The sequence below is a fragment of the Vidua chalybeata genome (assembly GCF_026979565.1).
Source record: "Vidua chalybeata isolate OUT-0048 chromosome W unlocalized genomic scaffold, bVidCha1 merged haplotype SUPER_W_unloc_12, whole genome shotgun sequence".
NCBI classification, from domain to species: domain Eukaryota; kingdom Metazoa; phylum Chordata; class Aves; order Passeriformes; family Viduidae; genus Vidua; species Vidua chalybeata.
The window spans coordinates 327,418-342,602 of record NW_026530323.1 but is presented as its reverse complement, the minus strand read 5'-3'; the positions used below and the strand labels follow the sequence as shown (position 1 = coordinate 342,602).

General features: G+C 46.9%; 1 long non-coding RNA gene across 1 annotated transcript in view; it reads right to left on the bottom strand.

Moving 5' to 3' along the window:
- The window catches only part of LOC128782866 (uncharacterized), a 278,999-nt gene extending 264,317 nt beyond the window's left edge, over positions 1-14,682 (bottom strand). The window contains exon 1 of the long non-coding RNA XR_008428909.1: positions 14,482-14,682. This is a non-coding gene — a long non-coding RNA (uncharacterized LOC128782866). The remainder of the gene's footprint in view (positions 1-14,481) is intronic.
- Between the last annotated feature and the right edge of the window lie 503 nt (positions 14,683-15,185).

The window sequence follows — 15,185 nt, the reverse complement described above, 5'->3', positions numbered from 1 at the left end:
CACAGATGTTTTTGACTTGTTGCCAAGATCCCTGAGCCCCCTGCCAGGGTCTCGAGGCATCCAGAGCAGCCAAAGGGATGTTCTGGACTCCAACATCTACCTACACTGGCAGAGATGATCTAAGCGTGTGCTAGGAAGGCAGAACTGTTTGCTGCACAGCAGGTGTGGGCAATGCAGACAAACTAAGAGACTGTGGCAGCTGTATCTCCAGGAGTGAGGAGGCAACAGATGTCACCGGAGCAGCCCCAACATGTCATCTGCTTCCACTGCAGGAAGACAGGACATTTTGCCCGAAACTGGCCCTACAACCAGCCACAGAAGAAGACCGTCAAACAAAAAAACTCGGACACGAGCGCGAGCCCTCCCCGCACCATGACATCAGTGCAGCAGGCTTCCCCATGAGGAAAACCTCTCTCAAAAGAGAAAAGGGGGAGGAAAGGAGGCAGGGTGCAGGACAACAAGAGAAATATTTGCATAGCAGAATCTGGTGGCCTCACAAGTGTTTCAAGCTTGTAACCACCAAAGCTTTTGTTTTCAGGTCTACCCAGTGGACAGTCATTGGAGTGGACCTGCTGGAGGACTCACAGGACTTGACAAAAGATCGCACGGGACTGGACAGTGAGTACTTTGTTATTGGGGACACCGCACACACACCCGTGGAGATTGAGGTGGCTCCCATGACCATCAAGGGGGACATACCTAACCTCATTCTCCTGGAGCACTGTCCACAGCCACCCTTCTATTTGGCCAAGGGGCAAATCATCTCCCAGGCCATTCCAGTTCCAGCTACAGGGGACAGGTATCTGTCCACGCCCCATCACACAAGCTGTTTCATGAGGAATTCTACCTCATTCCTCATGAGAAAAGGAGCCATAGGCCACTCAAGGCACTTACAGTGTTCACTGACGCGTCCGAGGCATCCCACAAGTCGGTGATGACTTGGAGAAATCCCCAGACTCAGCATTGGGAAGCTGATGTTGAGTTTGTGGAGGGGTCACCCCAGGTCGCCGAACTGGCCGCAGTCGTGAGAGCCTTTGAGAAGTTCTTGGAGCCAATTAATTTGGTCACCGATTCAGCCTATGTGGCGGGAGTAGTGTCCAGGGTGGAGCAGGCCGTGCTCAAAGACATCGAGAACAAGCATCTCTTCAGGTTGGTCTCAAAACTAATTTATTTAGTTTCACAGCGGGAGCGTCCGTTCTATGTGATGCATGTGAGGTCACATACCGATTTGCCAGATGAAATCGCAGAAGGTAATCATAAATCAGATTCCCTTGCCGCCCCAGCAGAAATGGCACGCCTTCTGGATGTCTTCCAACAGGCAAAGCTAAGTCATCAGCAATACCATCAGAATGTGCCAGGCCTGATCCGTCAGTTCCAACTCACACGGAGTCAGGCTTGAGCCATTGTGGCCACCTGTCCCAATTGCCAGCTCCAAGCAGTGCCATCACTGGGTGTTGGGGTTAACCCCCAAGGCCTTGGGAGCTGTGAAGTGTGGCAAACAGATATCACACACATTCCCAGTTTTGGTCGCCTGAAATATGTGCACGTAAGCATAGACACATATTCGGGTGCAGTTTATGCCTCTGCCCACGTAGGAGAATGGACTGTGCATGCCAAACAACACCTGGTGCAAGCCTTTTCAGTGTTGGCGCTCCCTGGGGAGATTAAGACTGAAAATGGCCCAGCATATGCCTCCAAGGAGCTCCTAGAGTTTGTCCAGCAGTGGGGGGTGGAGCACAAAACAGGCATTCCCCACTCCCCCACAGGTCAAGCTGTGATTGAGCGTGCCCACCATACGCTCAAACAATTCCTGGCTAGGCAGAGCAGTTGAACAGCGTGGATGTCACCACAGCAAAAGTTCTGCAAAGCCCTGTTCACCATTAACTTTCTAAATTGTTCATTTGAAAATAAGAGTCCTCCGGTAGTGCGTCATTTTAACAGCAATAATCAGTTCAAATTGTCACAGCATCCACCAGTCCTCAATAGGGACTCAGAAACTTGGTCAACCAAGGGTCCTTATGAGCTCATTACCTGGGGGTGTGCCTATGTGTGCATGTCCACCCCCACAGGCCCACGATGGATACCCCAAAAGTGGGTAAAACCTTTCATCCCCAAAAATCCAGATCCAACAGATGGAGATGAGAAGTAAGCAGCTGTCACTTCAAAGAGAAGATGACGCTGAGAAGAGGAAGAAGAATCTTCTTAAGAGATCTGGTTAGGTTCCAACAGAACCCTAACCTTTAATGTCCTTTAAAATGTTTGTTTTTTCCTTTTAGAAAAGAAAATTACCTTCCACTCAACCTCACGATGAGCCCTGTCCGAGTTGTCATCCTGTTCATGCTGAGCAGTCTGACAGCTGCGTGGATCGTCCCTCAGCCATGTCAGAACATCTGGGTGACCCTGGCACGGACGCTCCAACAAGAAAATATTTGCCTGTCCACTGCAGCAGCGAGAGACCCTATGTCCACCTGCCTTCTGCCACACGAGAGCTTGGGCGTCTGTAAGAACTGATGTTGCGAGATATTTAAGATCATAGGGTGTTAAATCGTACATACCAAAAATGCTTTTCAACATTTGTTTGAAGTACAGTGATGACAGCCCGTTGTCTCGGATGGCCTTGGCTAGGTCTTTGATCGCACCACGATCCAGGTGTTCCCACCTCGGGTTTTGGCCCTGAGCGTCATAGTTCACTGGCATCATGATGTTTCCCGAGCCCTGCAATAAACCTTTCTCTTTTTCCAATTCTGCTCAAATGTCCTGCCAATCTCATTTTGCACTCGGTAAAGCTGGAAGTTTTGTGGGTACTTGCCTGTAGAGTGGAGTCATCTGTTGTGACTGCTGCTTTGGTGCAGCAGAACTCACCGACACCAACGGCATCTGTGGCATTTGCGAAGGTGAAGGCTGAGTGCTTGTGGATGAAAATGAAGTGTCTGCTGTGGAGGAAAACACACGACTGCCCTGCATTGTTTGAAAAATTTGCAGAAGATGAACCAACAGCTCTGGATGCGACTCCAAGTCTGTGTCCAAGTACCGTAAAAGAAACTCGACAACCCCTTTTGATATTAAAATTGACTCTTCCTGACCCAAAGAATCGGCAGACCTTGATGTTGGAATTGTCCAGACTGGAACACCCTCCGAAGCGATGATACGTACAGTATCAGCCTGTTGCTGCGCCTCAGCAGGAGTGTCCTGAGTCCCATGCCATTCTGGAATCAGCGGAGGTTCCTGCTGTCGTGCAGGTCTGGTCTTCTTCACCCTAAACTTCTTTTTATATGAAACTGGAAAAAAGTGCTGCAATGTTACAGTTCCACCACTGGGTGGCGCAGTGGTTTGACCAACCGGATCCGGCAAAACCTGCTGCAATGTTGCGGTCCCGCCACTGGGTGGCGCTGCCGCCTGACCGGCTGAGGTCGGCACTGCAAAAGACTGTGACGTTTTCTCTCCTATTTGTATCTCTAATAAATCTCTGAGCATTTCTTCTAACAGTTGATTCACATTTACAAATCTCACAGTCCGGGATATCGACTCTTGCTGTATCAACTGTTTTAACTTTGCAATGTCTGAGGCTGGCTGGGATTGGTTGTGGGCATGGGCTGGCTGCGTGTGTCTCGGTTGCCCTGGTAACGGTGGGGGGGCGGTGCCTTGGCGGACGTTTGCACCCTGGACACGCCCCATCCCTGCCTGTGTCATCACGGGGGTATGGACGCTCCCGCCCCGACCCTGACCGCGCCTCCTCGCTCGCCCCGGCTCCCGTCCTCCCCGAGACTGACGTCACCACCTTCCCGTCCCACTCCGGCTCTGATGTTTCCACCCCGCTCTGCCCCTCATAGGGACACGCCTCTCCTGGCTCTGTGCCGACGCCCACAACCTGAGCGCGTAACTTCCGTCCCGTCTGTGCTTGTGTCGCGCCCGCGACATGCGAGGTGCCCTCCCCCGCCCCGGCTTCTGGGTTTCGCTTCTCCATCACACGCATGCGCGCTGCCGCTGCCGCGAGACGAGCATCTGCCGCGGTTCGCTGCTCTCAGTCGGCTGCCTGGCCAACGCCGCTGCTGCGATTTGGGAGCTTTCACCCTGTGCCTGCCGGGCGGCCGCCTCTGCGGCTGCACGGGCTCTTGCCATTGTGATAAATTGAGGCGAATAATTTGATTCGGCCTTTTTAAGGTCAATTAGCATTTTATTAATTACAGCAAGCAGTAGCAAGCAAAACAGCGCTGGGTGGGTAGGGGTCTCCAAACCGCCCCTCCTGCAGTGTCCCACACTGCAGTGCCCCACACCCCACTCCCTTATTCAGTTTCTTTTTATAGTTTCTTGGAGGTTTCTTCATTCGTGTCTTTTGCGATAGCGGTGTGCGTAGCTTGAGCATCTCTCTGCGTCGTTTCTGCGTTGTGTCGAGGCAGGTGATCGCTGATTTCACAATCGGCTCCGGACGGTGATGGGCGTACCTGGAGCACTCCTACGTTGTCTAGTCCGGTGGCTGTTGCCTGGTGGTCGCTGATTTCATAATCAGCTCCGGCCATCCCCCGACATTCTTAGCCTGTCTGAAAAAAACTACAAAAAGCTCCCTATATGGTGATTAATCATACTTGTAATCTTGCGGTTTTGCAATATATCTATAGCCTTGCGGTTTGTAGCAGTTGCTACAAGCTAGTATAAGGCTAGTCCCTTATACTTTAATTTTTATTTTTCCTCCTTTAATATTCCAATTCTTTTGATGAACAAATAAGTTATCACAGTTTATCACAATCCCCCATTTTCTCTTTTACCATTTTGTTCATCAAATCGTTTTGCTGCTTCGTATGCTAGGAGTAAAGTGTCTTCTACCTCAGGACAGTTTTCTTTCAGCAGGATTCCATGAGTTCTAAAGAGTGAAGTCAAAGTAGCCACACGTTGCAACATCCTCCAATTCCATATGAGTGTTAAAATGGACATTATTAAACTTATAGCGACTAGAATTAGTAAAACTATAATGGGGTGACTTAAAGTGTTCATGATCCCAGTTGCAGTTGGTGACCATCCGAATAGTGCATCCCACCAGTTATGACTTGCATCCTTTTTTACTCTCTGCAGGACTCTGTTTATTTCAGTTATATCATGATGGACAGTCATGAGAGTTTTCTGCCCATTCTTGTGAATTTCTTCTATAATTTTGATTAGATCTTGGTGTTTCATTAATTGTTTAACCAGGGTTGAATTCATTCCAATGGGTGTGGGTGGTAATTTGTTGTATGTTGTGTAGTTTGATTTTATTAATTGGTGGGATACAACTGGTGCTGAGTAGTTAAAGTCGCACCCAGTAACTTTGATAAAGTTGGAAATACAGAAATTGGAATGATTTCTAGTAAGTAAGGAGACCTTGTCCTTATCAATTTCTATAACAGCACACACAGTCCTTAAACACACGCAGCCATTACCTATATACACTAATACAGTTCGTGGGTTGGGATCTGGGCTGATTTCAAAGTGGCAAATACCTTGGTCAGTGTCAAGGCATACATCTTGAGTGCTAATTAAATTAGTCTCACAGATAAATCCCTGCTGTTCCCAAGCAATGCAAGGTTCTAGGTTAATGGTTTGCCATTTCCCTCGGTTTTTCCAGGCCCATACCCTATGTTCTGAGGGGTATAATACTGACTTTTCATGACTTATTCCTAAGGCAACAATAGGGTGTATAGTGTGAATTATGGCATTCCGTATAGTGAGCACAAAGGCAGTAGCAGTGTTAGTGGTGGGATTATAGGTAAAATTTACCAAGGTCCACCAAGATTGGGAATCCCTCTCAAAGTCTGTGGCATTGTCCCAGACGACCCTTCGTACTTCAGCTGGAAACACCCCCTCACTTCCTTCTCTTATGATTAAAGCTGCTGTTGATTGTATCCATAATTGTGCTTGTATACAACTAAGGGCTAAAGATATGTTCTCTTGTGCCACTTGTAACATGTCTACCAATAAGTCATGGTTGTGATCCTCAATATCTCTCCATCTTGGCAGTACCTCTGAGACTTGCCACTGATTATCTCCTAGTGCCAGTAGAGAAGACTGTAAAGGTTGTTTTAATTTTGTCAGATCGTTAGTTGCTGTAGCTAATTTGTTCATTAATATCTCAGAGTCGATCCCATTCAAAACCCCCAATCCGGTTCCTAACATCCCGGTTAAATCCCTTCGCATTCTACCTCGGAGATGTACTTGTTTTTGTAGCCACTTTGTCCATCCTTCGAAGGATGACCTTAGGAAGGGAGAACAGGCTGGCTGAACTGCCGAGATATTAGTTTGCATTAACAGTTCAACACGTTTTAAGGGACCATTCTGGGTTAAAGAGCAGTTTTTGTTGACCCGTATTTCTTATGACATATGGGCCGATTTCATAAACCTTGGGTTCAAGATTGAATGGTATATTTTTGGTGTGTACTTGAGTGCTGGAGTGGTTTGTAAAAGGCTTGGCCATGGCGTTTATTGTAAATTTGAAAGACAACCCAATGGTGTTGTGGGCCCAGAGGCAAACCACGTCAACAGTTTGCCTTAATGTGAAGTTATACCAACAGTCTAATTCACTTGGATGATTGCATACCTTAGAATGCTTGTGATTATCTACACTGATTTGGATAACTTTATTGTAGGTAGTCCCGTTAATCATTCGACACCCTATCTTAATTTCCTCTCCTATGGTTCCTTGAAGTGACCACCCCTCTTGTCTTTTCCACTCCTGCTTAGTATATATCTGGTTATCGTGCATGACTAGAGTTGTTAAATTTAAACCTTCTAAATCAGGCTGGCTTCCCATAGATCCAGTGTATTGGGTAAAGGCTTGGGACCACAGCCATTCAGCATTGTCTTGACCAGAAACACCATTAGGACAAAGCAATAGAAAGCTAATAATTTGCCAATAAGGGTGGAGTCCTAGCCTTGTTTTTGTTTTGTAACATCCTGCTTTCCCCTTTTGGGCTTGCTGCTCCCTTGGTGTTTCGGAGGCACTTAGACTGGTCCTTTTAGGGAGCCTAGTACTCGGCTGGCAATGGTTGGAGCATTTCAGCATTGTTCCACTTAGAGGGGGCTTGGCCTTTTCCTCTCTGCCTCGCTCGCTGTAAGAGCCCGTCTGAAGCCCTCATTTTCCATTCTGCCTTCCGATTGCCACGAGAAAGAATCCCTTCCTCCACTGCAGTTCCGGCTTAGAACAGGACACAGTGCAGGTGCAACCACTGAACCGTCACGCTGGCTGTTCCGAACAAGGGCTGGCAAGAACTTGGCAAGGAGTTGGCAAGGACTTGGCAAAGACCTGGCATGGACCCAGCACGGGACAGCCTGATGCGCGGCCTGCTTCTAATCTCCGTTCTTAAGCCAAATGAACTTTTGGGGTGACTCCTGTGGTCCTTCATTGAAGACCCCTCATCTGCCTCGTTACCACTGTGACAAACAAAGAATGAGAACCCTCCTCCCAAGGACTGAGACCCCTACTATAGGGGGGAGGGGAAATTGGTGGTCTGACCACAAATGACATGACCTGTTTCCCTTCAGTGATTCAAATGGACTTATTCTTCATTGTATTCGTCTTGCTTTGGTGGTTTCTGTGGACTCACCTGTTCCCTCAGGGCGATTACAATGGACTTTCATTGTTACACTTGTTCCCCCCTCTTTCCTCTGTGGACTATAATTGGACCCCCGAGTCGACCAGAACTTCGAAGACTTCCCCGACACGACAGACGGATCCCCATCGTCCGGACCACTGAGGATCTCGCCTGTGTTGGTAGCTATTCCCATACCCCTCTTCTCTCTCTCTCTATCCTTCTATCTCCTTTCTGATCCCCACTATCGCATTTATTGTTTTGGCCCCTAATAAAGGTGCATTTGTTGTGATTAACTGATAGTCCCTTGTTGTTTGCCTTTTTGCACTTTTGGGATCGGTGAAAAGAACCATCACGACACCCCGCAAGAAGCGGATCGTGACACTCGCCGACTCGGGTGCTTCGAGCCGCGAGGTAAACCATCTTCTCGGCAGCAGCAGTACTCGCCTGAGCGTCCCCTTTTCCGCTCCTGCCTAGCCTTGTACTGTTCCCAGTTCTTATCTTTGACCAGAAGTGGGTTGCAAGGAATCCCCTTCAGTTCCTTTCGACAACACCCTTTTATTATCTGAGCAGCAAATGGAGTGGGCTCGTTAGTAAATGAAAATACTCAGGGTATATTCCCTTGGTAAATATTTTCCACCACTCAGATCCAAAACTGACCCACCGATTTTCCAATTCTCCTATTCTTAGTACAGTTCCAATTAGTTTTCTCTGAGTTTTTAGCACTCAGTACAAACCTCAATTGGTGGTTTTCCCCTCTGGCAATGGACCCACCACCGTTCTTGGCAAATTTTACAAAAGGATAACGATCTCCACAACCTTCCTTATTACAAATCACTATAGAGTCTAAAGCACACAAAAGAATAACAATCTTCACAACTTTCCTATTACAATATCACTATAGAGTCTAAAGCACACAAAAGAATAACAATCTTCACAACTTTCCTATTACAATATCACTATAGAGTCTAAAGCACACAAAAGAATAACAATCTTCACAACTTTCCTATTACAAATCACTATAGAGTCTTCAGCTAGTTTGTAATTGTATCCCTTTTGCTCCCCCTTTTGGTTGATTTGGATAATGTCCACAGAGTTCATTAGTTTTTCTTAAGAGTCACTTTCAGGTTCCCAGGCTGGCTAGTCACTCTCCACTGGTTATTTGTGGCAACCGGACCTTTCACTCGGCTGGCGTGAGTCCACCCCTTTTCGGCCGTCCTGACTGCCTTTTCTGTGGTAAGCAAAACAAGAAAGGGACCGTCCCAGCATGGGGTTAAGGAATCTTCCTTCCAAGACTTAATAAGTACTTGATTCCCTGGTTTTATCTTATGGATTGTTATGTCCAGAGGTGGTCTCTGTGCCAGCACTCCTTTCTTTCTCAATTCCTGCCTTCTGCTCATAATTTGGGTGATGTAAAATTTAATATGAGAATCTTTAAGGCAGGGGTGATCTGTGGGGGCTTCCATATCATAAAGCATTCCAAATAGCATTTCAAATGGGGAGATTCCCACATCAGTTCGGGGTTGAGTTCGAATGTTCAATAAGGCAAGAGGTAGGCACTTAACCCATGACATTTTTGTTTCCAGCATTAACTTTGTGAGTTGTTTTTTTATTTCTCCATTCATCCTTTCCACCCTCCCCGAGCTCTGTGGATGCCATGGGGTGTGATATTTCCATTGAGTCCCCAAAGCTGTCAGGACATCTTTTGCAATTTTAGAGGTGAAGTGGGGTCCCCGGTCTGAGTCTAAACACTCAATTAATCCATACCAGGGGATAATTTGCTCTAATAATACTTTTACCACAGTGTTCGAAGTAGCTCGGGCCGTAGGATAAGCTTCCATGTAATGGGTTAAGTGGTCTACCAGTACCAATAAATATTTATACCTCCCCACTTTTGGTAATTCTGTAAAATCGATTTGTATATGTGAAAAGGGTCGTTGTGCCAGTTCCCTTCCGCCCATTGGTCTTTCTCTTAATTGTTGTTTATTTATTCTTTGACAGGTTAAACATTGTTGGGTTACCTGTTTTGCAAGGTTATAGATCCCTATGCACATATATTTAATTGCAAATTGGTCAACCAGGGCTTGAGTTCCCCAGTGGGTTTTTTCATGAATTGCTTGCAGGACCCTTATTGCCATTCCTTTTGGGAGTACCTCCCGCCCGTCCGGTAGTATCCACTTGCCTCCCTCTTTTCCTTCACCCCCATTTGGTTTAATTTTTGTTTTTCCTGTACCGTGAAGGCTAACACATGGTTAATGGGTTCATGGAACCGGCAATGTTTGTCTTGGGGGTTATCACAGGCACACTGTATTGCATCAATCCCGTATGCATCCCAACAAGCCCGACATGGTTCTTCCTCTAAGTCAGCTCCACAAGTGGAGCAATCTTTCCTTTGTGTGACCCCCCCCTTATATGGTTTTAAATTCATTAGAGCTGCCTTTTTTGCCTCCTGGTCAGCTAAGTTATTTCCCCGTACTGAGCTTCCCATCCCCATTTATGTCCTTTTACATGAACAATAGCTATTCTTTCCGGACCTCTCAAGGCCTGGAGCACTTTCAGAATTAATTCCCCATGTATCAACCCCCTTCCCTGTGAATTGATAAGACCCCTTTCTTCCCAGATTTTACCAAATGTATGAACCACCCCATAAGCATATTTTGAATCAGTATAAATGGTCCCAACTTTTCCTTTTAGTAGTTCTAAAGCTCTGAGTACTGCATACAATTCACATGCTTGTGCTGACCAGCTGGGGTTAAGAGGACCAGATTCTATTTTCTTAAAAATTTTCCCATCCACAATAGCATACCCAGATTTCCTTTTCCCTTCAAGGACCCGAGAGGACCCATCTACATAATATCGATATCCTTCCTCTAATTCCTCCTCTTCGAGGTCTGGTCTTATTTTTGTTTGTTCCTCTATTTGCAAAAGACAATCATGAGTTAGTCCCACAACTGGTTCCCCATATAGAAACTGGGCTGGATTTTGTAAGCTTGTGGTTTCAATACTTAACCTAGGAGAAGAAATTAGGATGCCTTCATACTTTAGGAGTCTGGCATCTGTTATCCATTTATCTGCTTTTTGTTGTAGTACTCCACGAATGTTATGAGGAGATAAAACCTTCAGTTCACTCCCAAAAGTTATCTTTCCTGCTTCTTCTACCAAAAGGGCAGCAGCCACTATCGATTGCAGACAGGCAGGCCACCCTCGACTAACCGGGTCGAGAAGCTTTGAAAGATATGCCACTGGTTTCTTTCCTCCAGCCCATTCCTGGGCTAACACCCCGTACGCCACCCCTTCATTGACATTAATGAATAAAAAGAATAGTCTTTTTAGATCCGGGAGGCTGAGAACCGGGGCATTGACCAGTTCAGTTTTTAATGATTTTAACCGGGTCTCATCCTCGGAGCTCCATTTTAATAGCCCGTCTGTTGTTAATTTTTCATACAGAAATTGAACTTTCCCACTAAAATTTTCAATCCATTGTCTGCAATACCCAAAAAGTCCCAGTAACTGCCTAACCTGCCTTTTAGTTTTTGGGGCTTCCAGGGAAAGTATTCCTTGGACTCTATCAGTATCCAATTTCTTAGTCCCCTGAGTCAGCCAGTGTCCGAGGTATTTAACTTCCTCTTCCACGAATTGTAATTTCGACTTTGAAACTTTGAATCCCTTAAGGCTTAAATAATTTAGGAGTTTTATAGTTTCTTCCCTTACTCTTTCTTCTTCTTTCCCTGCAATTAATAAATCATCTACATATTGTAGAAGCACAATCCCCTCCCCCTGTGAATATTCTGCCAATATTTGTTCCAGAGCTTGCCCAAACAAATTTGGGGATTCGGTAAACCCCTGGGGAAGGACTGTCCACCTCAGTTGTTGTTTTCTATGTGTATCCGGGTCTTCCCATTCAAAAGCAAAATAATCTCTAGAGGTTTCCTTAAGGGGACAGGCCCAAAAAGCATCTTTAAGATCTATTACACTATACCACTGGTTTTCTGGGCCAAGTTGGCTTAAAATAGTATGTGGATTGGCTACGACCGGGAATCTTTCAACTGTTCTTTTATTAATTTCCCGCAAGTCATGCACCAATCTGTAACTGCCATTTGGTTTCTTTACCGGCAGGATGGGGGTATTGAAAGGGGACATACAGGGTTCTAAAAGTCCCTTTTCCAAAAGTCTCTTTATTTCTGTTTTTAGTCCTTCCCTCCCTTCTTTGGGTATGGGATATTGCCGAATCCTGACAGGGATTTCTGGGTTTCTGATAGTTACCTCAAAGGGTTCAATATTTAATTTCCCCACACTGTCGGGGGTATACCAAACTTCTGGGTTAATCTTTTTTTTTCTCGTCTTCAGCCCGGAGAGGATATAGTTTTACTGTTAGTTCTCCCTTTTTTGCCTCTATCCCTATCCCCAACTCGACCATCAAATCTCTCCCTAATAGATTATAATCTGCTTCTGGAACTAGTAAAAATGACCCAATTCCTAATTTAGAATCACTTTCTAAGAGTACATCCTTAATTACAGGTACTCCAAAGGGTTCCCCTTTGGCCCCAATCACCTGTATTATCTCAGGTGAAATCTTACACCCTTGGGGAAGGGTCTGGACGGTTGATCTCTCCGCCCCTGAGTCCACAAGGAACTCATATTCTTGTTGCTGGGGACCTATCTTTAATTTTACCAGGGGCTCTGTTCTTTCCCTTGTCCCCAGCAGATAGAGCCCCTGACCCCCCTAATCTTCTTTGAACTGTTCCTCATCAGCAATCTTCTGCCGACACTCTTTCCTTATGTGTCCCTTCTTCCCACAATAGAAACAAACAATGCTCTCTCCACCTCTCAACTTCCCCTCAAACCGACTTCTCGGGACATCAGTCTGACCTCTAGACTGACCTCCAGTTCTCCTTTGGGGATTTTGTTGTCCCTCCCTTACTGCTGCCAACGTGATTTTAGACTGCTTTTTAAAACTCTCATCTTCTCTCCTAACATACACCTTTTGAGCCTCTCGCAACAACTCATCCAATCCTTTCGTTTGCCATCCTTCTAATTTCTCCAACTTCTTCCGAATGTCTACCCAAGAATTGACTACAAAATGCACCTTCAAAAGTGTCTCCCCTTCTGGGGTATTGGGGTCCACCCCTGAATACAACTGGAAAGCTTTCTTCAATCTCTCCAACCATTCTGTTGGATCTTCATCTTTTTTCTGGTGCTCTTTAAATGCCTTTTGTACATTCTGCCCACGAGGAACAGCCCTCCTTATTCCCTGTAATATTATATTCCGCAAATCGCTCATGTGTATGCGATGTACCGGGTCTTGGTTATTCCACTGAGGATTCTGGAGGGGCCATTTGGTGTCTGCTAATGGTCCTTGCTGGTGTTCATCGTCCCAGATCCTCATACCCGTCTCCCTAATCATTCTCCTTTCCTCCACAGAAAATAGGATTCCCAAGATAGATTGCAGCTCCTCCCAAGTGTAAATGTTAGGTCCTAAAAATTGGTCTAATCGCTCCGCCACCCCCAGGGGGTCTTCCAACAGATGTCCCATTTCCTTTTAAAAATCCCGGACATCTCCCGGACTTAGTGGGACAGATATATATCCCACTCCCAAAATTTGGGCTGGCTGCCCTGGTTGTGCTGCATTTGGGTTGGGTACCATTCCCATCCCATGTTCTCTAAGAGGAAATATGCCCAGTTCTTGTTTCTCCCTTTGTCGGGTTTGACTCCTAGTGACTCTCCGGGACATCCTGGGGGTATTCCCCTCCGACCCCCTAACCTCTGATCCCTCGTCATCAGATAATTCTTGAACGGGGGCTGAGGGGACAAGGTATTGTAGCAGGGGTGGAGGTACTGGAGGAGGTGGTGGTATATAGGGAGGAGGAATAACTGGGGGTATTTCCTCCTCCTGCATGCTTTTCTTTTTCCTTTTACTATTGAGAGCAAATAGCTTTGTTCTTGTCTCCCCCATTATCCAAAGAGCTGCATATTCGCTCTCCTCTTGGTTAAAGGGCTCTTTGGAGTTAACATATATATTTAGAGCTTGACAGATCCAATCCTCAAACGACCCAAATACGGGCCAATATAGTTGGTCTCCCCTTATTTGTTTACCTCCCCAAATTTCCATACAATAATGGATCATTTTAACCCTATCTTTTCCTTTTCTAGAAGGAAAGGCATCCCAATACTTTACCATTAAGCCTAGTGGACTCTCCTCTGGGATCTGAGGAAGTTTTACCGAGATTCTCCCACCCATGGGTTCAGCAGATTTACTTTTTCTCTGACCCATCTTCTAGAGTGCCTTCTCACACTCAACACAAACAATACGACAGTCGCTTCCCCCAATTCGTGGCCCACTCCGTCGCCGGATATGGGAAACGCACTACTATGGGGTCCACACTCACTTGGGGAATCTGAGCTGCCAGTTCCCCTCTCACACACACGTTCACATTCGTTACACTCCAGGACTCCCACCCCTGACCGAGCGACCGAGCGGACCGGACTACTCACGTCTTTCCGGCGCCTCCGTTTCTCGACCGGGGCTTCGCCCTGTGTGTCTTCTTTACTCACCTCAATCACCCCGGGACTACACACCCCTAAACGACTCTTAAAGACCCCGTTTCCAGGGTCGAGGCTTTGTCCCTTTCACATGCATTCCGGAGCCCGCTTGTACGGGGCCCACTGAACACATACACTTATATTAAATTAGTAAGCCGAAACTTGGGGAAGTTTCTCCGGGGATCCCCTGCCCCAGGAACTTTGACGCAGTCCACCTCCACGTCTGGGTTAGGCCCGCTTGCTCTCCTCCTAACCCAGGAGCCTCCCCACCGAGGGTAACTCGACGCCGAGGGGGTGCAGCTCTCCCCTCCTACGTCACCCAACCCTGGGAAAAAAAGAGGCCCACCACCCACCGGGAAAAAGAGGCCCACCGGAGGCTACTTACGCTTCCTGCGTGTTCACTCTTCCGCGGTTCTTCGTGCACAAAGATTAACGGGGGTACCTTTGCTTGCTACTGAGTTTTAGGTTCGTCGGTAAAGGCCCAAGGAGGAAGCCCCCCCCTTAGGGCCACCGCAAAAGGCGGTGGGGCGCCTCACCCTAGTGGGGCCTCCCTCCCGGATTTCCTTTATCCGAGTCACGGCACCAAATTGTGGTAAATTGAGGCGAATAATTTGATTCGGCCTTTTTAAGGTCAATTAGCATTTTATTAATTACAGCAAGCAGTAGCAAGCAAAACAGCGCTGGGTGGGTAGGGGTCTCCAAACCGCCCCTCCTGCAGTGTCCCACACTGCAGTGCCCCACACCCCACTCCCTTATTCAGTTTCTTTTTATAGTTTCTTGGAGGTTTCTTCATTCGTGTCTTTTGCGATAGCGGTGTGCGTAGCTTGAGCATCTCTCTGCGTCGTTTCTGCGTTGTGTCGAGGCAGGTGTTCGCTGATTTCACAATCGGCTCCGGACGGTGATGGGCGTACCTGGAGCACTCCTACGTTGTCTAGTCCGGTGGCTGTTGCCTGGTGGTCGCTGATTTCATAATCAGCTCCGGCCATCCCCCGACATTCTTAGCCTGTCTGAAAAAAACTACAAAAAGCTCCCTATATGGTGATTAATCATACTTGTAATCTTGCGGTTTTGCAATATATCTATAGCCTT